Source organism: Coenobita brevimanus, chromosome 40 (genome assembly GCF_032717465.1).
Source record: "Coenobita brevimanus isolate Jiangsu-jjx chromosome 40, ASM3271746v2, whole genome shotgun sequence".
Lineage (NCBI taxonomy): Eukaryota > Metazoa > Arthropoda > Malacostraca > Decapoda > Coenobitidae > Coenobita > Coenobita brevimanus.
Genome location: NC_136993.1, coordinates 9,201,280 through 9,228,241, shown reverse-complemented (window position 1 = coordinate 9,228,241; position 26,962 = coordinate 9,201,280).

Genomic DNA, 26,962 nt, shown 5'->3' with positions numbered 1-26,962 from the left:
GAGGATCCTCCCAAGCAAGTGACCATTGCGACTGGTAATGTTCGAGGAAAGACTGTTGCTGATTTCGCCACGAAACAGACAAAGAACCTCTTCAAAAAACTAAATATCGATGATGACTTTCTGAAGTTACCTGTTGACCAATGGTATGAAGATCGTACATGCGGAAAGGCGCTGGCATGTTTGCAAAAGCTCGCAGTAACCAGTGATCATGCTGAACGAGCAGTTGTACTTATCGAGGCCTTCTCTGGTCGTCTAACGAAGGATGAAGACCAGCTGCAATACATCCTACAAGTTGTGGCCGACCACAGACGCAGAGTTCCTCATGGAGTTAAGCGACGCCTGCAGCAATGAATGGTTAATGATTTGGTCGGTGACATACTGGTCATTTAATAATGCAGAACTGACTGTATTGATAGTTGTTTACTGGTATTACAATTAAGTGTTCATCAAAAATCTATAACTTGCTTTGAAGCAATTCAGGTTAGTTAGTATTTATATCTACCTTTTTCCAAAATTAATTGTTTGTGACCTTCTATGAGCTGATATCGTATCTGAAAAATTCATCTATCTATCTATCTATCTATTGCCAGACGCCAAAATCCCGTAAGGGGTGGCCATTTGACTTTGAGTTATTTGTTTTACGGGGAGGGGCACTAACCCTCCACCAACCCACTTTCTGACACGTAGGGAGCACGTAGGGTTTGGTTATATGGTTACCACCCAGCGTTGTAAATGGTTTCTTGGCTTACAGGAAACATTTGGCTTGTCACTCAATGTAAAGCCACCTGTAAAGGAAAGAAAATCAATAAGAAGTGACAGGAAAGATGGGAGAAATAGGAAGAGAGGAGGGCAGGCACAGAAAACGATAAATGTCAGAAAATTTCAGATACAAAATCCTCTGAATATGCACGATTTGACTCTTACGCAGTGACATTCAAGGGCAATGAGCGACTTCTAAAGATTATTTGTTGTCAAAAATATTTCACATACAGTATTTTTAACCTATTTAGAATGTTTTGAATGGGTATGGCATTTGAATTTTCGAAATCAAATTTTGGCCCTACTGTACAGTATACGGACCACCTAATATATATATATATATATATATATATATATATGCACACACACACACACACACACACACACACACACACTTTCCCTTAATTTAACTTCCTCATGGTCGTCACAACTAATGTATTCTGTTGTAATTTAGGTTGTATAATTTTATTCAGCTGTGAGTAAGTCATAGGACGATGACTGGTACTTCTTTCACTAATGGCACTCTTATGGAGGGAGAGTACAGTTTACGCCATGTATTTATTTTTAGATGACAGTGGATCAAAGGACTCTTCGGTTCTCTAACACTTCTTCCTAAGCGATTTCATAATACTCCTTACTATGCTGTTCTGTGTCATCTGAATATTTCCAAAATCAGCATTTTTCAACATAAATCACACAGAAATAACATACAAATTCCCGTAACTAAAAATATATAATAAGGAAGAGGTACTAGGGAGCTTCCTTAACTGACTAGAATGGGGATCTTAATGCTCTAGTTCTGTCACCATTACCCCGCCCATGATATGGACAACTCCTGTATTCTCATCTAACTTAAACGGTTTTAATCTGCTTAAAGGTAAATGAAGGTATTGTTACAATTATTTCTCTAAATCCATTGCTTACCTGAGTTATTCACACCAACTTCCACACTGTAATAATCTTCACCTTCACTCTCAAATTCAGTTGCTTCGACACAGATTTATGTTCAAGTACCAGCGCTTACAGCATTCTTTACTCATGCCTAAGGAGTACAGTTTCATCGTCAAACAAGAGAGAAATTTATTCCTAATAATTATTCTGCCTTTATGCCATTCCGCCTATCAGTCATCCTCTTACTGATTCCTAGCGTCAGACTTACGGCCATTTTTATGCTTACAAGATGCATAGCAAAGGGAATGACACTCCCAATTACTGACGATAACTTGTGACGCACGTGATAAAAATAGAACATGTCAGGCCTTTGCATATCGTTGCTTGCAGCACTGCGTAACAACCGATTCTGGCTGACCACTTAATAACCACAGGGTTTCCGTAAATGTCTGTCAGTAATCATAGGTTTGCACTCCCCTTCGTGCTTCAAGATTTTAAGATTTTGTAGATGTCTGTATTCGTATATGAATTAAGTTACCTGTCTCACGTTCATGGCCAGGACGAATTGTCTGGAAGCTCATCAGACACTCTTACTATTCTCTTTTCAATTTACCTTGGCCTAAAACTGCCATTTCTCCAGCTTGAATGTCGAACAATAACAAGAGATTAACTCTAGAACATTAGGGCTAGTCCCGAAGAAGTGCTATGAAATTGCTGCTGCTGTAGCATTGCCTTTTTCTGTCAATGAGCTGTGTGGAAAATGGTGTGTGTGTGTGTGTGTGTGTGTGTGTGTGTGTGTGTGTGTGTGTGTGTGTGTGTGTGTGTGTGTGTGTAAGAGTGGGGAGTGAGAGTGAATGAGTGAGTGAGATGTGTGTGATTTAGTGAGCAACTGTTCGTGTAAATGATTGAGTGGACATGTTAGTGAATAAGTGAGTGGAGAGTGAGTGAATGAGTGAGATGGGAGTGAGTGAATGAGGAATGAGTGAGTGAGCTTGTGTATGAGTAAGTGCGGAGTGAGTGAGTGAATACGTGAGTGACAGACTGGTGATGGACTGAGTAGTAAGTGAATGAAGGAGAGAGTGAGCAAGAACTAAGTAATTAATGAAGTTGGGGAGGACGGAAGGAAAAACTGAGTGCAGAGTGAGTGCATGGGTCAGACGTGAGTAGGCGCTTGGTTAAACAAGCGAGTGACAGTGCATGGGTGTGTGAAGAGTGAGTTAATGAGCGATTGGCTTCGGACTGAATGAGTTAGTGAAGCAGTAGGTGAGTGAATGTGGAGTGAATGAGTGCGAAATAAGTGATTAAGTGGAGATTAAGTGTCTGAAGTGGGTGAGCGAGTGAGAAGTGTATAAGAGTGGTAAGTGAGTGGGAAGTGAGTGAGTGAGTAGGAAGTGAAGGTGTTATTCAGTGAGTGAATGGGGAGTGAATATGTTAATCAATTAGTGAATGGCGAGTGAGTGTGAGTGAGTGGGAGGGGGAGTGTGTGAGAAGTGAGTGTGTAATGCAGTGAGTTACTGGGGAGTAAGTGTGAAGTAAGTGAGTGAGTGAGTGGGTAGGTGAGTAAGTGAAATAAGCGGGGAGGAAGGGAAGAGTGTTGTAGTATGAGTGGGGAGGGAGTGAGTGGGAATGAGCGAAGAGGAAGTGGATATACCAGGTGGTGGGGGAGGTGGTGGTGGACTACGGTGGAGAACTTAAGTTAGTGGTTCCTAGGCTTGTTTCTTTCTACAACACCTTCGGAATGAAAATTTGCTCCTGCCACATACAGTTTTTATTAATATGAAGTACCTTAAAAAACAAAACAATAGATCAGCTCAGCAGTGTTTTATTCATAACACAGAACAAAACTACTTTACATTATAATATGATCAAGAGACATCCAGGTAATATAAAATAATGCAGCTAAAAGAAAATATATATTCATCCACAGATGTAAATTAAGTGAGAAGTGTGAGTTGTCTTTGTGCGGTAATCATATTTATACTAGGCCTAAGTTCAGACAAACTCTCATCTCCTCATCAACATAAATAATACTTGTTCTTTATGATTTTTTATATTTGTCAGAGGTGAAAAATCTATGTTCACAACAATATATGGTGGAGGGCTGTACAGGAATGGATAATGCACTTGACGAGGCGCATGGATAGTTTCTGGTTGTATATTCAAAATGAGCAGAGTGCCATATATCCGTGTCTCATTTTGAAGGTGCGATCACTTGAAATGCATGCCATTTCCTCCGCATCTAATGTCAAATCTGAATACTGTAAATTCGCAAAGGGATCTCTAAGCCAGTCAAATTCTTCCTTAGACGACGATGGGAAGTATTGATAAAAATACCAGTGTTGCAAAATACAGTACCGGGTATTCCTGCATGAGGTCGTACAATTCAATGCTCATTTTGTACTTTTTACCAGTGGGAACATTTCGAGATCATGCTCCATCGCTCTTCCGAGCCAGACCTTAAACTTTTTATGATGCATTTAGTTTGTCTGTAGGAGTGAGGACATTGTCATGCAAATATAACACACCATACAATTTAACACTGTGTTTACACAGAGGAAGATGACAGTTTTGCACTATTTAACAAAGAAATCACTAATTATTACCTTAATATAGTCACTTTTACGCTTCACTAATAAATCTTCACACTACATTAATTATATATAACAGAAATAGCTTAAAGTGTTCACCGCATTCTTTATAAGGAATTTTAATATAGTAACGAAATCCATAAAATTGGCTAGAAAAGATCGCAAAGTCTCATTTTTAAAAAAATAGTTATACTGTAAATAGTATATTTATAATTTAAACTATTTTTACGATTTGTTATTAAAATATACTAAATGTAAATTAATTATATATCTGATTAAAATCTGAAAACGATAATTTTACGGGTTCCAATACGTGTATTTACCTTATTTTATCGCGTTTAACCAAATAGATAAGAATATTATAAGAAAATAATCTTAATATCATTTTTTCGCCACAGACTTTTTGTCGCTCTTGATTTCATTTGTTTAAAAATGCCTCTAAATCTTTGTATCTGAATCTACCCGCCACACCTGGTACCCTCTCGCTCCGCACTGATGATACTCGTAGTGTGTGTAATGGGAGAGGGGGGGGAGACAATGAGGTAAGTGAGAGGAAAGGGACGAAGTGAAGGTCAAGTGAGAAGTTGCATGGAGTTTAATGGGGAGGGGAGGGAAAGAAGAAGCTGGCGAGAGAGGGAAAGAGGGAGAACACGTAAGTGGGCAGAGGACGAGTGGGAGGTAAAGTGTATCTTGGTTTTCTTAAGAGGCATTGCGGAAAATACTGGGAAAAAGGAAAGGGAAGGATGGATGAAAAGGGTGCTGGTATTGTAAGTTATGAATTGGCAAGAGGTGGGGGAGAAACTGAGGAGAGAATAGGCAGTGAGATGCTTACTGGAGGAGAGGGGAGGACGTAGAGAAGGGAAGGGATGAAGGAATGAAAGAGGGACAGATGAGATGACGAAATGGAAGAGGTGAAAAGAGTAATAGGGTGTGAGGATAAAATGAGAAAAGGAAGGGAAAAAAAGGAGAGAAGGGGGAAAGTGAGGAAAAGGGTGACGCACTTAAAGGTGGGATGCGGTGAGAGGAGGAAAGGACTGGGAGGAGTTGGAAAGTAGTGGGGGAGTAGATGATGGGAAAAAATAAAGGATGATGGGGGAAATGACAGAGATGCGGAAATGTCAGAAGTAATCGACACACGTATACACTATATGAATGGGATGATGCGAGGTCCGGACCAAAGCCATTTACGCGCGATCATGGTTTTCAACTAAGGAACACGAAATTTTGCATAGTGGCAGACGTTCACACTGGCCACGTTTTAGGTAGGATGGGACCCCAGATGAACATCCACCACAGGGAAGGTGGGACTGTCCTCATGGCGAACAACGAAAAATGTTTACGTACGCACACATTTTGCACAGCAGTTGGCCTTAACGGGGACCAAAGTTTATAGAGATTGGGGCCACAGAGATTTGCCTTTCTGCCTCCCCTGTAAAGAAATATTTATATCCAAATACAATATTGTAAGGATGGGTGTGGTTATCAAAGGTGCTCATTGTCTTGATTCAGTTGGTTTTCCTGTTGCTCATATGTCATTCGACGTAGCTCACCGAACATATGATCATTTATCATGATTCTTAACTTGGACGATTTCTACATCTTGAGATTAATTTACCTTGTTTCCACACCTTATTATCTGTGGCCAATTATGAATTATCCAGCTTCGTATCTTGGCTGAATTCTGGATCATGAAGTTAATTATATATCGTTCGACACTGCATTATCTCTGGTACATTATGAATATCCATACTTCATCTTTTTTGGTATTATAACGACGACACACTTACACTCACTCTGTTTGCGTTCATTCTGCCCACACTCACTTGCCCTTTCTAATGCAAAAGGCTGCGGTCGAGTTTCAGTATCAAGGGTAAAAAATTTTCAACTCGACGACAGACAAAAGCCAAACAATTCTACTGCTGATTGTTATTAGAAAAAAAAAAAAAAAAAATCCATGTCTAGAAAAACTGTACAGCAAATGGAAATCCACGTGCAAGAACACCCCACCAGATACCGGGCCCTGGAGCACCGGGTTTGACCAAATACCCGTAAGGTGAGTCTGCCACTGTCTCCGCCTCACTGTTATCCACATTCATCACGTTCAGCAGCGCATTGCCCACGAGTACTCGTTGTGTTCTGTCCGCTTACCACAGTGCATGGGTGGCTGTTGTTCGTCAGCCTTAATTTTGCAACCTATTTACCATTGTTCTATGAATGAATAAAGATTATACATACATACATACATACATACATACATATTGATAGATAGATATATCTTCTCTACGACTTTTCGTAAGGAGCACCATACTCAAATCTTGTTACAAGTCACGTTCTAAAATAGACAAACGTCAAATTTACGACAAGTTAAAGTGCAGAGACTACAGAAAGGTAAACATTTTCCTAAACGCATGAGTGCCGTACACAGAATCTAATTGTTCTTTCTGTAATGACGAATCGTCTTAGTATTATCTCTCAGGTTGTATAAAATAGTAAGTCGTTATCCCCTCCCACCAAAAATTGAAACTCAAGTTAACGGTGATAACATATCATATCAAAATAATGATTATATTCACAGCCACTCCCTCCTTCTTAGGTCCATCTTGCACTTTGGAAAAATTATCTACATACTTTCTGCAACTAAATCGATTTCTATTTTTCCTTGTACTTTCCTCCACAAGGACATGTCTTTTTACTCGTAACCTTCTGTAGTTTTTGGTTTTATGAAAAAACTACAATTGCAAAACCACGCATACATAGACAGTTTGACAGAGTGACTGGTTGACAGATATAATGAGAGCTGAGTGTAAATGTAAATTCGTTCGGGGGGGGGGGCCTCTTTTTAGCACAGATGACTTTTCTGTAGACTTCGAAGGTCAAATTGGCACTTCAGTATAATAATATCATTTACCTTCTCTTGTGTTCCTGCTGTGGTGGAGAGAGACTCTTTCAGGTGGTGGCACCGATATTACCGGGCAGTTCCACTGTTCCGTTATACAAACGTTCCCCATCTTCCTCCCTATCTTCAGAAAGGAGGATGATGGATAACAGGAAAAGAACAACTTCATTCTGCGGCCCACCAGGTTCACGTGTCAAATGAACCAAGAGCCACAAGAACAAAGGTCAATTCTTGCTATTGCCAGATGGAATTATTAGCGAGGAATTATGGAAGGATGTATTTAACCCAGATACTGTGTGGGGTTTGTAAGCTATCGCGAATACATTAGAAAACACGGTATGTCAGTGAATGAGTAAACCATTGGCTCCGAAATACCTATGATATTTTGGGGGGAATAAAGAAGAAAATTCGGCGTGGTATTGACTTCGATATACATTCAATACTTTTTCATTTGGCTAATATCTGACAATATTGACTTCAAAATACATTCAATACTTTTTCATTTGGCTAATATCTGACAATATAATTAAATATAATTATACGCAACCGAAACGTGGAATACCAAAATGTTGGAAAAAAAAAAAAAACACGCTTGAACCGCTCAAGTAAGAGTGAAGAACTTCACCTCTTATTCCAGGTTACAACGGACGAGTATATTTACCTCAGAAAATAACGGCAGTCAGAGGGTGTAACTCTATAAGAAAGATGAAAAAACAACGCCTTACTGCCAAGGAGGTTGAACCGCTGAATCACGGTGAAGTAAGAAGCGAGGCCAATAATCTTAGTCTGGTACTCACAGGCTCCAGTTTGCGAGTTTTAATATGCCAAGGAGGCCGAACACGCAGACGCCAACCACGCATGCACGCACAAGCACCCCCCCCCACTCACCCCCCCCACACACACACAGTCCTAAACAGGCAACCTTCAAATACTATTATACAGTATGCATGCAGAGTAGTGAGCAGATATTACAAGAATAAAGGTTTGGGAATGCTAATGAGGACAATGTAACCTTTAACGACTAAGTAGATAAGGCTATCTTATCACTGCACATTCACTGCCTAAAAAAAAACAAAAAGAACATAAATCAGACAATGAATAGTGAAGTTAACTTATCATGCTCAGTTTACGCATAGAAGATCCTGTGGGTAGGTTTAGTTGTTTTTGTTATGGTCCTAGCCCAGACTTAAGCTGTCCTCTTCCTACACTCCACCATCCTCTTTTCGCGGGATAGTGAAAGAGGTGAGGAACATTGGCAAAACTTTACAATGGAACCATTCACTCATATCGGTACCACCACATGAAGGCATCCCTCTTCAGCACCCTCGAGGTAATGAAAGAATCAATGAAGGTTGCATCTCATACCAGTTTATATGGTTACGCTTAATCTGCATAAAAGGGCGTAGTATCATCCTTGTGCTTTTCATTATGGGAACTTTGTACTTTTTGTTAATTTATCTGCTAATTTTTTTTTTTTTCTAATTTTAAGTCCTTGATGGTGGCCTTAAGGGACAGGTTCCATATAAGGGCGGTTAGAAGCCTTCATTAACCGTTTCACTATAGATATCCTTCGTGACATAAACAATATCGTCAGGTAAAAGCTTCATTAAAGTAAAATGTATGCAATCGAGCTGAGGGGTTAACCTCTATACCACCATCTGGCGACAGAAAAAACTCAGAAAAGATAGACGTCATCGTGTTGATGTTGTTGTGACTCAAGGTTCCCTATAAATGTGAACAGAGTCGACTGCAGGCTGAAGTTGCTCTTCTGCCGCAGTCCATCTTCCTTGCGGGGGATAGGGAGAAATTGAGGGACGTTTATTTAAGCGAGCAGTATTGTTTACATCGGTGCCACCATGTGATGATGTCCGTATCCAACACCTCGTCCCTCCAGCAGAATGAGTCAATTGCTTGCCTGCCTACACCCACAGACCATATAAATATAACCCTTTAGTACGATGATATATTTTTCTATTGTTTCTACTACCTAACCATTTATTATTTATTATTTGTTTTATTTACGTCTAGTGATTAAGCAATCTATTTTTTTATATTTATTTACATATCAGTTTCCAACAGGGGTATTTATAGCTTATTTATTTATTTATTTATTTATTCATTTTGATTTACAATTGTAGTTTAACATTTTAATTACTGTTTATTGATTTCTTTATTTATCAATTTCCATCTGACAACTAGTATCTTATTTTTAATTAATGTTATTTATATGCTATTTATTTCCAAATAATGCCTTGCTTTGATTCTTTTAATATATATATATATATATATATATATATATATATATATATATATATATATATATATATATATATATATATATATATATATATATATATATATAATTTGTGGTGGGTGGGGGCGCTCACCATCCACTCACTCAATGTAGTGCTGCTGTGGGTGTCTGCCCTTTCCTCTCCTCCATCCTTCCTTCCTTTCATCCTCTTCTGTCTTTCTTTCCTTCATTCTTTCCTTGTCCTTCTGCCTACGGGTGACTTTACACTCCCACTTCTTTCTTTCTTTCCCTCATTCTTTCCTCTTCCTTCTGCCTGTGAGTGACTCTACACTGAGTGACAAGCCAAATGGTTCCTGAACACCAGGAAACCATTTACTAAGCTGGGTAGTAACCATATAACCAAATTTTGGCGCCTGGTGGTTTAGTGGGTAATTATTGCACTGCAGTCGGATTGAGCCGGTGAAGGTTTATATCCAAGGGATGGTTGGGGTTTATTGCTCCTGTAATGCCACTCGGGGATGAGTGAGGCTGGTCACTCTCATCTTAAATGTCGGGACCAACTGCCTAGCCCCGGCCCCCTACGCTCCAATGTAGGATTGGATGATGGATATATATATATATATATATATATATATATATATATATATATATATATATATATATATATCCTCTGTGGTACAGTGGTAGAGTGCGTTTTGTACACGGGTGAGCCAGGGTTCGCGCCCCGCCAGGGTAATAAACTTTGAGAGTGTTCACCCGGCCACGTACTACATTGGCGGACACCAGTGGTGTTGTGGTTGAACCAGTGTCGCTTACTATAAAAGTATGCTTGCACCCAGTCGGCTTGCGCGGGCCGATTACAATTGTCTCACAGACTACACACACATCCAAAGACACTCCAACACGACAATTACACTTACAAGCACTTCTCACCCTACATACAATCTCTACTAGACAGCCTAAGCCACTTGGTAGAGATACATTGGCTGTATCGTCCCGACTTCGATCGGGATAGGCCGGTCCTGCAGTGGATACTCAAACGGCTGATGATGCTGATATATATATATATATATATATATATATATATATATATATATATATATATATATATATATATATATATATATATATATATATATATATATATATAATTTATTTTATCATCAATTTGTTCACTGATGTTATGAGGAGGGAGTTCACGGCAGAGGAGTTTATTGGAGATTTTCCAGTCCTTCAGATCCGATGGCGTATTATACATTTTATTCTTGCGGTCACCTAACGATTTATTCAGCTCAGGGAATTTTTTTACACTAATGATGAGACGTGTTTAAACGTGAGATCGCAAAATTTGATCCACACCCGTTGTTGCTGTTGTTTTTTTATTGATATTAGAAGTACATGATGATTATGGAATGCATATGACCTTCCTACATGTTTGCTGACTGTGTTATTTGGTTTGGGATGGAGGCTGACCATACCTAACAACCACCGGCTGTTCGGCCAGACTGCATAAGGAACTACAACTACTACTACTACCGGCGTTCCAGTAGTGTCTTTCTTTAACTCAGTAATCAAGATGGGGATGGTAATAATAGTTCACGTTAGAGGAAAAAGGGTATATTACATTTCCTTTCCTCTTGATATCTGTTTATAGCATATTAATACTCTCATGTACTGTACGTTATTTATATAAACTGTTTCGGTATTGTCCAAGAAACTGCAGCAGAATATTTTTCCCCGCCATGTAGCCTTTCCCATAGATAACCACATACTGACACACGCAAAATCAATATTAATAGCCGGTTTTGCAGTCCATATTTTTCCTTGACTTCAGAAGAGCCACGATGATTTTAGAAAATTATATGTTTAATCTGATTTTTTATTTAGAGTATGTTATTGTGATTCAGACTGATATATATATATATATATATATATATATATATATATATATATATATATATATATATATATATATATATATATATATATATATATATATATATATATATATATATATATATATATATATATATATATATATATATATATATATATATATATATATATATATATATTATTATATAATGTGCAATGAGTCTAGACATCTCGGAGTGAAGGTATGTTGGATCTGACTACTATTTATCACTATTATTATGTTGAAGGAACACGTTTTGTGAACATCAAGCTTTGTGTGCAATCTATTTTTCCATTATAAAAGCAGTCTCCCAAATCCATTACTATTTTTCGTATGATATCTTCAGTTCATTCCTCCAAGAGGGTAATGGATGTCCTAAGGAAATAAATGTGCGAGGCAGATAAAGAGTTCCTGGTTGACTTTGGGCACCAAAAATAACTATCATTTAAATCCGTCTTATATCATACAACTCTCATCCTCACACTGCACATCGTCTTTTCCAGAAACCTGATGACTTCCCTGCTTATTATCATGTCTCAGTACAAATATATATATATATATATATATATATATATATATATATATATATATATATATATATATATATAATGTGTGTGTGTGTGTGGAGCCTCTGTGGTAGAGTGTGCGTTTCTCACGCTGGTGGACGAGGGTTCGCCTCCCGCCAGAGTTGTAAAAACTTTGGGAATCGTTCACCGGACTGGTATGTGTCAGGATGTTCAAGAGTGGTGTCTGGCCTGTGATGTATGCTGTACCAAGCAGGGACCCAAGAAACGTGGTTGTGCCATTCTTCAGCTGTACCAAGTGGGTGCACCAATGGAATGAGTCGCAGCGGACGTACCTGGACCTTTGCCACTCACTGAAAGAGGAAACTGTTATATACAGTATGTGTTGCCATGGACTACTTCACAAAGTGTCCAGAAGCCTATGCCATCCCTGATCAGGAGGCTGCGACTGTTGCTAAGGTGTTGGCTGACCAGTTTTTCTGTCGTTTTGAGATGCCACAAGAGCTACATTCAGATCAGGATAGAAATTCGAGTCTGCTGTGTTCTGTGAGTGTTGGACATTACTGGGAATCGAGAAGACCAGGACGACTCCACCACGGCCACAGTTGGATGGGATGGGGGAGAAATTCAACTGGAGCCTGGAACAAGAACTGGCCAAGTACTGCTTAGAGGGACAAACAGAATGGGACCAGAAATTACCTGCGTTGCTGATGGCATATTGGTCTGCATCCCATAAGTCTCCCAGCTACACCTCTGCAAAACTGATGTTGGGCCACAAGTTACGTTTACCCATTGACTTAATAGAGGGAAGACCACCTGGTGATGAGCTGCCTACATACACCTCCAGGTATGCAAAGCATCTTTAGGAAAGGCTGGCTGAGGTACATCATCAGGTATGAGAAGCTCTAAAGTTTCGAGCAAAGTGATGAAGTGCAAATATGATGCCAAGGCAAGGGAAATGAGCTTCAAGGATGGTGACAGTGTTTCGTTATACAATCCTCAACGAAAGTAGGGACAGTCACTGAAGCTGCAGAGCCCATGGGAAGGGCCTTACACTGTGTTGGACCACCTATCACACATAACGTGCCGGATTCGGAAAGGCAGGAAGTCTCTCCCAAAGTTGGTAGACATGAATTGTCTGTGGCAGTGCCATGGGCCAGAGCAGTACATCTGGGACATCTCCGAGGAATCGTGCTCACCCGCAGCCGAGGACGTTGAGAAGGACCAAGGAGCTGAAGTGCAAGAGGATGGTGACAGTTTCCCAAGAGAAGTAGTGCATCAGGAAGAGGACCAAGACATTCCAGGAGGAGTGGACTGTGTTGGGAGTAGGGATGTTGTCGGAGGTGGACAGGTGAAAAACCTGATAAGTTGAAGGATTATTTTGTGTATAATTAGATATTTCGTTAGGATTAATGACTATGTTTATAAGTATTGTGTAGTTTTGTCGGGACCTCGAGGAACTAGGGAGGGGGTAGTTTTGAGAAGCAGGATTTGGTAGTTATGTAGTCCGGAAGTTTCGTAATGTGTCTCGTATGTTACCGTACATGTTAGAGTTGCCAGTTAGCCTGCTGTTTTTGAGCGTGTTATTTTGTAAGTTGTACTTAACTGTTGTGCTCTTATTCTCTATAATGTTTTATTTAAGTGATTGTTTGTTAAATTATGTAATTTAATTTAGGTTTGTATGCAGAATAATTTACAGTGTTATGTAATTCAAAAAAACTCTGGCATGTTTTGGATGTCTTCGAATTGGTAACGGTGGAAACCGTTGCTCCCTCGTGAATGCACAAGAACTTTGTAGAAGTAGTAGAACACTCTAGAATATAGGAAGCTCATATAATGATGGGGAAGAGACTAGAGCAGCTATAGTCAGTTTTCAAGTCAGTTTAAATGTAATACAGTGTCAGTGAAGTTTGTATATCATCGGTAGTTGTGAAAACAGTGAGGTGGAGCTGGAAAGCATTAAGTAATTGTTTGGAAAATAAGGACAGTGACATTAAGAAGCCAGTGTTTATTAACGACGCGTGAGCTGATCCTGTGTACTGTACACGAAAAGGCTGCCTCTAGGAAAAACAACTCACCAGGCAACATCCTTCCTATACTGACCTACTGCTGTTGGAGTCTGTTGCAGTGTGGGACGGCGACAAAACAATTCTTTGTCTTGTTTCTGTTTGGTGGCGTTGGCTCTCTCTTTATAAAGCAGGGAGAGTGAAGACCTGGAGCTGGCGGAATTTGCTATGATTTCACCTGGCAACACTGTACTGTAAATCCATCTTTTCACTTTCAGTCTACCAAAACACCGTGTCCTCCAAGAATAAGTTACCTCGTGTCGGTCACTGTAGTCTATTTGATTGACCTGTGCAGCTGAGATGTATGGAACAAGTAGGGTGTGTTTGATACGCCGTTGCTGATTGACTGCCTATGATGTCACTGAATTAATGCAGGCATGTATTGTAGTGCAACATGCGAACGTAGGTGTGCACCGTCGGTGGAGGCTGTGCAACATGCGGACGTGTGTGTGCACCGTTGGTGGATAATATGCATCATGTGTCACTCAACGTTTTAGGAGAGTTTGTAATCAGCTTTAATTTTCTTTGATAATGGTAAACTTTTAATGCTAATTTTGAACTCTTTAGCTTCGGAAATTATTCCATATTAAACTGCTTATATTGCAAGGAATTTACAAATATAAAAATATGCGCTAAAATATGAAGAGCTGTAGATTTAAATCAACGGCTGCCAATCAGCAGCCGTGAATCAAACACATCCTACTCCCCCTATACATCAAATAGACTATAGTATTGCTGTTTTCAAGGCAAACACCATGCCTCCACTGTCCAGAAATCTACAGTACTCTACCTGGTATGTTCTAGAAATAGTTGTTGAGAGACGGGAAGGGGTTCATCATTGTCACAGACAAAACCCTATCAGTGATACACTATCTCCAAAAAGCCCCAGCAGTGAGGTTCACAAATGAGTAAAGACCCAGCCTGTTCAACACAGCATGCACAAAGCTTCATTCATTCATCATACAGCACTTTATATCAAATACAAACCTATACAATGAAGTCTTGATCTTGATGCTCATTTTCTCAAAACATACAATTTCTAGCGTATTTTTGCATCTGCTCCTATAATTTTTCTCTGATTTTGATAATTTTGGTGTAATTTTTTCCCTAGTATAAATAGCTCTGTTCCCTGAAAATGTAAAGTATCACATACTCATTTTCAGTCCTATACAATGAAGTCATAACTTTCATGCCCATTTCCTCAAAACATACTATTTCTAGCTTCTCATTCCATCTACTCCTGTAATTATTCTCAGATTTTGATCATTTCTGTGTCATTTTTTCTTAATTTTAATATTATTACTCCCTGAAATGTAAAGTATCACACTTTTTTTTTCCACCTACATACTTTTTTTTTCCACCTGCCATTTTCTATTAGAAAAATTTCTGCATTTTATTGCATTATTTACATAAGATAAAACTATTTGCATAACAGATAAGCTGGTATGCATTTCCAGGATGTTTAATTATGATTTGGCCAGTTTGCTGGAAAAGTAAAATCTTAATATATTTAGTATCTCCAAGTCTGTTTCAGCTTCAAGGTGTAGTTAAATTTTTGGGAAAATAATCAATAAATATCCTTATTTATGCTCAGATCCAGGGGAAATTTTCGTTATATAACCTTCTCGTACTGACAAGTATTGTGTAAAAATTTCAGTCTAATGCCTCAAGTTTATGATATGCTCCTTTAGTAAAGTACTAACTTGGCCCTTAACCCGCCCCGTCCCGTCGACGTATGGGTACGTTGCAACGATTTGCATTTGCCAGTCCCGGTGACGTACCGGTACGTCGTGCAATTGCAATGTGCATAATTTCGACAATTTTCAAAATTCGCGCTTGATTTGCGGTATGTACCCTCGCATGACCTTCCCCTACCTGCCACCAGGCGGGGACACTCGGCTACCCCGCGTGACCCGCGCTAGCCCACCACTCTCCACTCACCTGGTAGCCACGGTCCTGCTCAGACATGGCTAAGAGAGGTCTCTCAGACAGCGAAATTCAAGTCGCCCTGGACACCTTTGCCGGAGACAGTGATTCCCCACTGGACGACGAGGATATGGACAAGGATTATGTGCAGCCAGAGGAGGAAGAAACCAACAGCAGTGACGAGGAAGTTCCGTCTCCCAGGAAGCGGCAGTACGTGACTTACTGTGCTGCTAGAGAGGGGCAGCAGGCAAAGAAGGCATGTGCAATATCCTATCCCTATCCCCAGCGTGATTTGGAACCAGAATTCAAGGATGAGGACGAGGATGAGGACGATGACGGAGCCGTGGGACGTGCTGCCACGTGGTATGGACGTAAGGTGATAACACATCGTGGCCCAGAGTGCACACCACGTCGTATGAGCAGGTATGGGCCTAGCATTTTGTTTGGGGAGTTAGGAAGTCAAGTGGAGGGAGTGGGGAGTGAAAGGGAAAGTCCAGGGAGGATTAGGGAAAGTGAGAGTGACGTGAGTGAGTCATTGCTCTCCCTACGTAGTGTGAAGCGGCGTAGTGGATCATGTGGGCCAGTGCGGGTGTGTTCCTTATCACGTGGGGTTGTGAGGGAGGGGGAAGATGGGGAGGAACCACTCCAAAGCACGTCTTATGCTCCCCAATATCCCCTAACACGTGGTCGAGCTAGGTGCGTGAGAGAGCACGTGGTGTTGTAATGGAGGGGGAAGGTGGGGAGGAACCACTCCCAAGCACGTCTTATGCTTCCCAATATCCCCTAACACGTGGTCGAGCTAGGGTGCATGAGAAAGCACGTGGTGTTGTCATGGAGGGGGAAGGTGGGGAGGAACCACTCCCCAGCACGTCTTCTGCTCCCCAATATTCCCCTATTTCATCCCCACAGCCCCCTAATGTTCCTCAAGGCCGTAAGGGTAAAGGAAAGGGAAAGGGTAAAGGCAGAGGGAAGAGGAGTGACAGTGGGGAAGCCCTCTGCACTCCTTCTCCCCCACCTCCCCAACCAGGATCTCCTCCCCACCCAGACGAAGGTGGTGATGGGGATGATGGGGACGAGGGATTTCTGTCGTGGGATTGGGAGGATGGGAGTGATTTTTCTCCCCTCATTCACCCCTTCACTGAGCAGGGGCGATCTGGCTGTATTGCTCCAAGAATTCACCGTAATTCCACCAGGTTGGATTTTTTCCACCTGTTTTTCAGTGAGGCATTTGTTGATCAGATTGTATACCAAACCAACCTGTTTGCAAGCGCCCAGCGCCTAGAGAGTGAAAGATTTGGAACAAGGAGTAGGCATTCTATCATCTATGATTACCCTGTCTCCCTTCCAGAAATGTTCTTATTTTTTGCCCTGGTCATTTTGATGGGTATTATATGAAAGAATAGAATTCCTGCTTACTGGACTAGGGAGGGACCCTGTTATGTTTACCCCAATATTTGGTCAAGTGATGAGCCGTAATCGTTTTCAACAAATTCTAAGTCGCCTCCATTTCTATGATGCTCATGACCCTGCAAATGCAAACAACACTGATAAAATGAGGCGAATTAGGTTGGTCTTTGATTACCTCAGGCAAACCTTTCGTTCCTCATTCTATCCCTACAGAGACCTCGTCATAGACGAGAGTCTCGTGTTGTGGAGAGGCAATATTTCATTCAGACAGTATATACCCAGCAAAAGGCACTGTTTTGGGTTCAAGATCTTTGTTATGTGCGACTGTAGGACTGGATACGTGCAAGACATAGTCTTGCACACCGGTGCACAGACAGACATAATAGAAGATCGAAGTATTGGACTCTCGGGAGCAGTGGTAAAGACGATGATAGAAGACTACCTTCATCGTAGTCACGTTCTCTACCTCGACAATTGGTACACTAGCCCTCTTCTCGCTCGCTATCTTCACACGCATGAAACGGGAGTCTGTGGAACCGTAAAGGTGAACCGGCGTCACATGGCCAAGGTAGGGCGGAAACTTGCAAGGAATGAGGTTGTCTTCTTCAAAGCCAACAACATCTTTGCAACAATGTGGAACCACAACAGAGAAGTAAGCCTCTTGTCCACGGTTCACCGCCCCTTGATGCACCGTACTGATTCCGTAGATTACCGTAGCGAGAACAGGCGTCGTGTTTGGAAACCTGAGTGTGTCATGGGTTATAATATAAACATGCGCCTCGTGGACCAGTCAGACTCCATGATATCGACGGTAGAGTGTGCCAGGACCACGATGAAGTGGTATAAAAAACTGTTCTTTCACTTGCTAGATATCACTGCTCTGAATTGCCACCACCTTCACGCCATGACAACAGGAGTTCAGGAAACATTTGAAGGGTTTGTCAGGGAGCTCACAAGAGAAATCTTTGCAAAGTATGCTGTTGAAAGGCCCCAACATCGCACCCGCACTGCCCCTATTGCCCAAACTCCCCTGAGAATATCCGGCCGCCATTTCCCCACTCCTATCCCTCCCCAGCCAAACAGACCTAGGCCCCAACGCAGGTGTCACGTGTGCAGTAATTCCCAGGTGAGACTCACGACACAGAGGAAGGACACCCGCTATGAGTGCGTGCAGTGTGACGTGGGTCTCTGTATTCACCCATGTTTTAGTGAATATCACACGTTGATGCAATTTTAGTATGGTGTGAATGCGAAAGGACGCAGAAATTATGAGGTAAATGCGACAGACAGACGCTCAGTGAAATTATCAGTCATGCTGATCTCCAAATATTAGTATAAAGTGCATACGGGTAGAAAATAAGTGAAAACATTGTATGTAAGTATTATAAATCTGCCCTAAGTTGAAACTTACATAGCGAGGGTTTTATTATGCGATATTCTGTCGCTCAGTGCAATAAATACGGCCCGTAATTATATAATTATTATTATTGGAAATTCTTACGGGTATAACATAAGTTCAAATTATTGTAAGTGCTGATATATATTCTAAGTCAAATATTCATAGCGTGTGTATAGAGATGCGATTTCCTGACGCTCAGTTGAATGAATAAGGCACGTATTAGTGAAAATAAAAGTCAGCAAGTGGTAAAGTGTGTAATATATGTGAAGAATTAGTATATAAGTGTGTGAGTATTATGTTTGTCGAAACATTCCTTGCGAGGGTATTTTCATGTGATATTCTCACGCTCACTTGAATAAATAATGGCAGTAAGTATGTACAGTGCATTATAGGGGTGTAAACGTGTGTAATGTAAGTGGGAAATTATAGGTGGCGTGAATAAATAAAGTAGATGATGAAACACGAGTGTTTGAGATTGTGGTTGCTACGTGAATATGCGCTAGCATATCGCTAAATGCCCTCGTAATGAATGAAAATAATTGAAAACCTTTACAGTGGTGGAGGAAAGGTTTTATGTAAAGGGGAAAATAATTGGAAAGTGATAAAACAATTTGGTATGTTGAAATACGAGTCATAGCGAGTGCGCTTACTAAGCTGATGTGCACTAAACTTATGCTGCATGTCATCATAATGAATGAAAACATCTGAAAACACTTACAAACAGTTGTAATTGGTAAAATGTCATTGAAACAGAAGTATACAAGTAGAAAAAATGATAGGTTGACTGATACAAGACACTTAGCATATAGCATGTTACGACTCGGACCAAACTCGCTATGCTCGCGCGATGGTACAATGCTTATTTTTCATATATATGTGTCTGAAATCCATTATATTGTTACTGTTATTGTTTATTAGTTCAAATTCAATAAATATAGAGGTGTTGTGTGTTGTTTCTCCCATTATTCCTTACCATAGAAAACGTAAACGCATATCCAGCCCATTACAGAACACGATACCTGCCTGGGGGAATCGCACCTGTACAGACCACTTATAGACCGCGGGAACCACTTTCTTTGTGGTTTTCCTTCGTTTCTCGACCTAAGCGGAAGTTTTAGCAAAAAAAAAAAAATTTCCAAAAAGACTCGGGACTGGGGGATGTCATAGGTGCGGAAAACCTCGGGACGTGACGGGTTAAAGTTGCTACATGGAACCACAGGATGCTTTGTATGGTAGGTACCATACAGATCACTTCTGTAAGGAAATTGAGGATGGCTTAATGCAACTTTGCACACATTTGCAAGGAACGGTGAACCCTGCTGAAAGCAAATCGAAGGATGAAGTACAGAAAAGGATCACTAACCATTTGGCTGTGAAAACTAAGTCAGTCTCAGTTAAGCCTGTAAATAAAGAGGGTGCTGACACTTTTAGCAGCTCCTTAAAATCTGAAGAGAAACTATCAAGGACAAAGAATGGACAAGAGGATGTCAATAAAAAGGTAAAGACTTCCATGGTAAAGGACAGGAAAGGTGTATTTTGTAGTGAACATTCCACTGTATTTTGTCAGAATTATCCTGATTTTGCCTCTAGGATAATGAGGCTGAATGAACTGGGGTGTTGTATGATTTGTCTGAATTCAGGACACACATACCGCAGCCTGTAAAAGCAGATTAAATGTTTGTTTCAAGTGCAAAGAGAGAAATCATCATAGTGCACTGTGTCCAAAGATGGTCAAAGCTGAGGCTCATATACCGGCAAGTGTCAGTCTGATTGTCTCAAAATCAAATAATCCACTAACAATACCAGCTGCAGTTTAAACTGCAGATGTGACGGTAATGATAGAATATAGGAGTATATCAGCATGTACTCTCTTTGATACTGGTGCACAGAAAACCTTCATTTCTGCTGATATGGTAGAAAAATATAAGTTACCCGATAAAGGCAAAGAAAATCTAGGCATTACAAGGTTTTTAACTATTAAGGAAGCACAATCTTTTGACATAGTTCGACCCTTATTACATCCTGGCCTGTATAAATGCAGTATAACAGCAGCTGTACTGGATAAGATAGAAATAAGTATATATCAAAGGACTGAAGGAAACTTCTGATCATCTACAGAGCCTGGGGATAAAGCTATCTTAACAGAATGTGAAATCAGATACTGTGGGTCCCATAAAAATGATCGTTAAATCAGATTACTGTGGAAGATTCCTACACAGGAATTTCAAGAAGAATAAAGCACAGATGTTCAAAAGTCCAGGAGTTAACCTTATTACACTCCAATTGCCTTTTTCGAAACAAGCCAGAGGGGCCAAATTGGCAGACTCAGTCTGTGTTACCCTCAAACAGTCATTGATGGTAGCTAGGATAAGTGCAGACTTAGAACCTAGTCAAATAAATGACTTACTGGATGAGAAAATTTACCTGTACACAAATTGTGGGACTTGGCTAGTGTGGGAATACATCCTGGAGAACCAAACCCTGAAGAAAAAATAACTGGATATGTATGATCAGTCTTTGGAAACTAAGGATGGACAGTATTGGGTTGGCTTACCATGGATGCTAAACCATTCAGAGTTACCAACAAATTACCAGGCAGCCAAGGCTCAGTTAAATTCTCTTCTAAGAAAGTTGGGAGATAAACCAGAACAACTAACAATGTATGAAAATATTATCAAATGATCAACTGACGAATAAATTTATAGATGAGGTAGAAGCTCCTGTTAATCATAAAGATGGACATTAATTACCACATATGCTGTAAGCAAGGATTCAGTAACAGCTCCCATAAGGCTAGTTTTTAATTGCAGTCGTAAAGCATCCAAATGACTTGCTAGCTTCAACGACTGCTTATATTGTGGACCTGCATCAACAGAGAAGTAGGGGAATATATTATTAAGATTAAGAGAGGAACCTTATGCTTATACAGCAGACGTTAGTAAGGCTTTTCTCAGAAGAGGATTGAGAGAAAAGTATATGAAATTTACAAGATTCCTTTGGCCTCAAGACCCTCAAAATAAGGATAGTCTTTTGAAAACGTAATGTTTCCAATCGCTGCCTTTGGCTCTTGTGCTAGTCCTTTCCTACTATACAACACTTTGAGGCATCATTTTGGGAATGCCAAATGCCCAGAAATAGGGCAGGCCTTCTATATGGACAATTTACAAGGTGTTGCTGATACAGAGACGGAAACATTGAAGGCTTATGAAGTACCCAGTTCCGAACGTGGGAAGGCAAATTTACCATTACAGAGCTGGAATATATATTCACAACTTTTAAGGAATAGAATACAAAAGGATTATGTTGACATTCCCAAAATTCAAAAATTGTGTTGGATCTTAACGGGGATTCAAGGGTTGATGAAATAAGTTTAAAACCAATTAAGTTCTCTGACGTAACACTCAACAAGAAGTCCTTGTTAAGTCAGTCTCTATGTTATTTGACCCATTAGGATTGGTCAGCCCCATAGTTATTAGGGGCAGATGTTTAATACAAGAGGCTTGGCCATAAAAGTTGGACTGGGACACTGCATTATGAGTAGGTAAGACGTATCTTGAACACTGGGAACAGATTAGAAAGGAATTTCTAATTTGAAAAAGCGTCAATCATATTTACTCCCAGGCAGATAAACAGTAACGAAGTCGCATTTACTTTTTTTTTTTTAATGCTTCTCAAAAGGCACATGGGGCAGTAGCTTATTGTGCAGAAGGAGATTATAGTAAAATTATGTCCAAATCCAGATTTCAAGCTATCTATCTATTGCCAGACGCCGTAATCCCGTAAGGGGTAGCCACAAACAAATCGCCTACATGTCTCCCTGTCCCCGACCATTTCACTGCCCTGTTACCCCCTCACACCCCCCTCTCATATACCTCTCCACTCCATCCCTCCATCTCATCCTTGGCCTCCCCCTCCCTCTCCCCCACAGAGTTGCACCAATTAAAAGAACTCTACCTCATATGGAACTGGCTTCCATTGAAGTAGGAACTTTATTTGCCAGGTATTTAACCACTACTCTTGACACCCAGTTTGAGGATATTTATATATGGACTGATAGTGAGATTCGTCTTTACTGGATAGGAAAGGAAGACAGGAAAATTCCTTTCATTTGAAGACTATAAAAGAACTGTTTTCCAGATTAAATTTACTAATGTATCCTCCAATCTAAACCCAGCTGATCTTCTCTCGAGAGGCTCGACAGTAAAGAGGTTGATCCGAGATGACTTGTGGTTTAAAGGTCCTACCCCTTAACAGGTACAGGGTAAATCTAGAATGCTGTATGTATAGGGGGTATATGCTATCCCAGGGGAAAAAAATGTAAATAATCGCCCAGCATTACTTTTATTAAACAAAATACACAGGGCTACTCTAGCATTCAGTGTGTGTTTTAACAAAAAACGGAAATGTAAATGAAAATTATTTCTTACTTTCCTCTCAAAAGAAAATAATTACTTTGGTAAAATCGAAAATTTTTACGTTATGATCATTTTTTGTACCTTAATATATTTTATATTATTATAATATCTTTATATTAGGTTAGGTTATACTCTTACATTATTATAATACCGTTATGCCAGGTTATGTTAATTTATACCTGCACTTACCCTACCCCACTGTGCAGAACACTATAGGTATACAGAGTATATTTAGCCCCACTTTACTCTTCATATATTCATTACTACCATCACAGAACAGGAAGCGACATGATCTCACCACCTCACCTGATCATTCACTGGCACTGACAAACTCAAGGACGGCCATGTTGCTGCCAGCCCTCGTTCATGGTGCAACATGAAATAACATTATAACGTGGGGTAGGAGCTACCCCGCTATACCTATTAAGGGTATGGCTACTTGCTAAAGAATGGCCTGAGCAAAAACAGTATAATATTGCTGAAGTTAGTGTTGTAAACCTGGATGCTTCAGTACCTGAGCCAGATGTGACAGACATCAGTAGATTTTCATCAGCAAGACAACATAACACAATTAAATTAGTTGTAAGATTTTGAAATAAGAAAATGGGGTTTGAGGAGTTTGAACCCATGGAATGTTGGGTGAAAAGTTACAAACGAAATATTACGGAGATATTTTCAACTTTTTATGCCAAGGCACTAACAGTAATAATAAACTTACAAGGGAACTAGGATTATTCTTAGATGGCAATGGTCTAATTAGGTGCTGTGACAGAATAGTAAAGGCTGATATGCCTTTCCAAACTAAACATCCTATGCGGTTACCAAAGAATGTGCGGCAAACGTCATGGAGGTGTGCCACACACTTTGGCCCGAATCTGAGGGAGGTATTGGATTCCTAAGGGTAGATTGGTCGGGAAGAAATATCTGAAGAATTGCATTAAATGTAGGGGGTGTGAACAACAGCCATATGACTATTAACCCGCCCCGTACCCACGACGTACGATGCATGTCACAACTTTTTTTTCACTCTCAGTCCCCATAACATGCATCGTATGTTTTGCAATTGAAAGGCCTGTCGTTTGCACATTTTTTCAAGTTTCGTAGGAGATTTTTGTTAGGTATATGTGGAAGACTTTCCTCTACTCCCAGCCAGGCAGCGACACTGCCTGACCCTGTATAATCCCCCCTCCCTCCCACATGCCATTTTCTCAGCCACTCACCTGTTAGCAGTGACCTGGCTAGTAAAGACATGTAGCACCACAGTCTCTCTGACGACGAAATTCAAGGCGAAAATGATTCGCAATGTGGAGGACAAAGACTACGTGGCACCAGAGTTAGTAATGAGCAGAAGTGATGATGAGGTAACATTGCAAAGTTATGTGTGGTATGTTGATATTTTTGGTGAATGAACAATGCTTATATCGCCTATATTATTGTATGAAAACCAATATACTCTTGTATGACATAAAATCCTTCCAAATGAATAAATATCTACCTATTCTGAGTGATGTTGGTTAAGTTTTCCTCCCATAGATAGTGTTTTTTATGGAGCGCAGCTTCACAGAAAGCAGAACCAGGTGAGGGGTCTCTCACCTGTTTAGGTCAATTTTAACCTCGGGTGAGCGCTTTCTCTCTGAATTTTCGAAGTTTCTCATAAAAAGCCCCCCCCCAAAAAAAAAAAAAAAACAAGTCGAAGGTTTGTCAGGTTTTGGGGGTGGGTTTTGTAATAAATTAGTAGGTATGGGGCAGGCTAAGGACCATCTTTTTTTTTTTTTTTTTTACCAAGGATAGGATAAATATAAGTCGGCTCTTTTAAGTAACTTGTGTTGATTACACAGGGACTATAACCGTTACGGATGAGGGAACTCCCCATAAGGTGTATAAACGTTTGTTTATTTCACTTACTCAAGGGCAGTCCTTCTAGATATGGCAGAAGTTTTAAGTTCAGAGACATTCCTGAATGTATTCAGAATGTTTGCTGCTAGTTGGTCTTGTCCTAGTAAATTATCAAACGACAAAAGAACCAAGTTTTTTGGAGCATCACCTGTACTTTTAAGTATAATAAATGTCCCAAAGGTCAAGTTGACCCTGGGAATCCACAACTGTACATGGCAGTTCATAGCTCCAAGAGCCCCATGGCAATACTGGTTCACGGAACGAATGATTGGTATTGTGAAGAACTGCCTAAGGGAAACTTTACACAGAACCAAGATCACTAGAGAAGAGTTAAGGAATGTAATAACTGAAATTGATGCTAGAATTAATGATAATCCTATAATCTATCTGGTTGATACTGGTGTCTCAATTGAAGCCTTGACACCAGTTCATGTATTGTATGGCAGAGGGCTCTATTCAGTGTCTTGTGTTGATATCCAAGAAGAAGTAAATGATCCCATCATAGAGGAGAATGATTTAGGGCAACGTCTCCATAAAGGATATCAGCGTTTGAAAAAGGTGTTTGATACTAGCAATAGTCATAGGAACAAGGATTATTGAGTCTAAGGAAAAGATATTATGGCACTTAAGCTGCCAGTAACAAGTCCTTAATAAACACAGGAGATGGGGTCTTGGTGAAAATTGACTAACGTAGATCCCAGTGGCCACTAGCAACGGTTGTTTCCAGACATCCAGATTCGGAAGGGGTGCTGAGACTATTATAATGTAAATACGTGTCAAAATTTCCATTAATTAGCCTATAGGAATAGTCCATTTACATGTCTGCATATGCATGGTACTGTGATGTGGAAAATGGAAGGTCTTACTTACTTTAATGTAGATAAATTGAATATTTGACCTTAGTTTTTATGTAAAATTAAGAGTAACCTGTTAAATTAGACCTTCCTTATAAATTTCATGAAGTAATTCATTGAATTTAAGTAATTGTAATTAACTAGTATTTGGCATCTCAGAATTCAGTGAAGGAGGAGATATACCATTGTCAGTTATTTCTATTAAGCTAGCTGACGGGAAAGAACTGTATATACTGACGACACCAGGACTCTTGGATTCAACTCATGCAACCCAACCAAGACCGGAAACTCTTCATATCCTCTAAGATTTGGCCAAATGAGGGGAGGTAGCTACGATAAAGAAGACGATAATTGGTGACTTTGGGTCTCTTTATATTCCGCTTATTCAAAGAGACTGCTATTACTTTAGTTTAACATTTGGTGACTTGATAGAAGAAAACCCTCAGAATTCCTGTAGAATTTTTGAGAGGGCAATATATATATATATATATATATATATATATATATATATATATATATATATATATATATATATATATATATATATATATATATATATATATATATATATATATATATATATATATATATATATATATATATGTATATAAAATCATCTACATCTGGAACTGAAACAGGGTTGTGTGATGTCTCCATGGCTGTTTAATATATACATGGATGGGGTTGTAAAGGATGTGCAAGGTAGGGCAGTGGATGTGGGGGTGGCTCTAATGAATGAGGGTGAGATTTGGAAGATTCCGGTGTTGCTGTTTGCTGATGATACAGTACTGTTGAGTGAAGATGAATGAGAGTTGCAAGGTTTGGTGAATGAATTTGGTACTGTGTGTAGGAAGAAGAATCTGAAAGTTAATGTAAACAAGACTAAAGTTATGGTGTTTGAGAGGAATGAAGTCACAGAATGTACAGTGAGGTTGGATGGTGAGGATAATTGTGAGTGCATTCAAGTACTTGGGTAGTGTGATGAGTAAGGATGGAACGTTGGGGGATGAAGTGCGTGAAAGGGTACAACAGGGAAGGGAGGTTATTGGCTCACTGAAAGCAGTGATGAGAACTATGGAGGTGAGTATGGAAGTTATGAACTCACTGCATGATAGTATTGTGATCCCTACTCTTATGTATGGAAGCGAGGCGTGGACCTTGCATGATGGGAA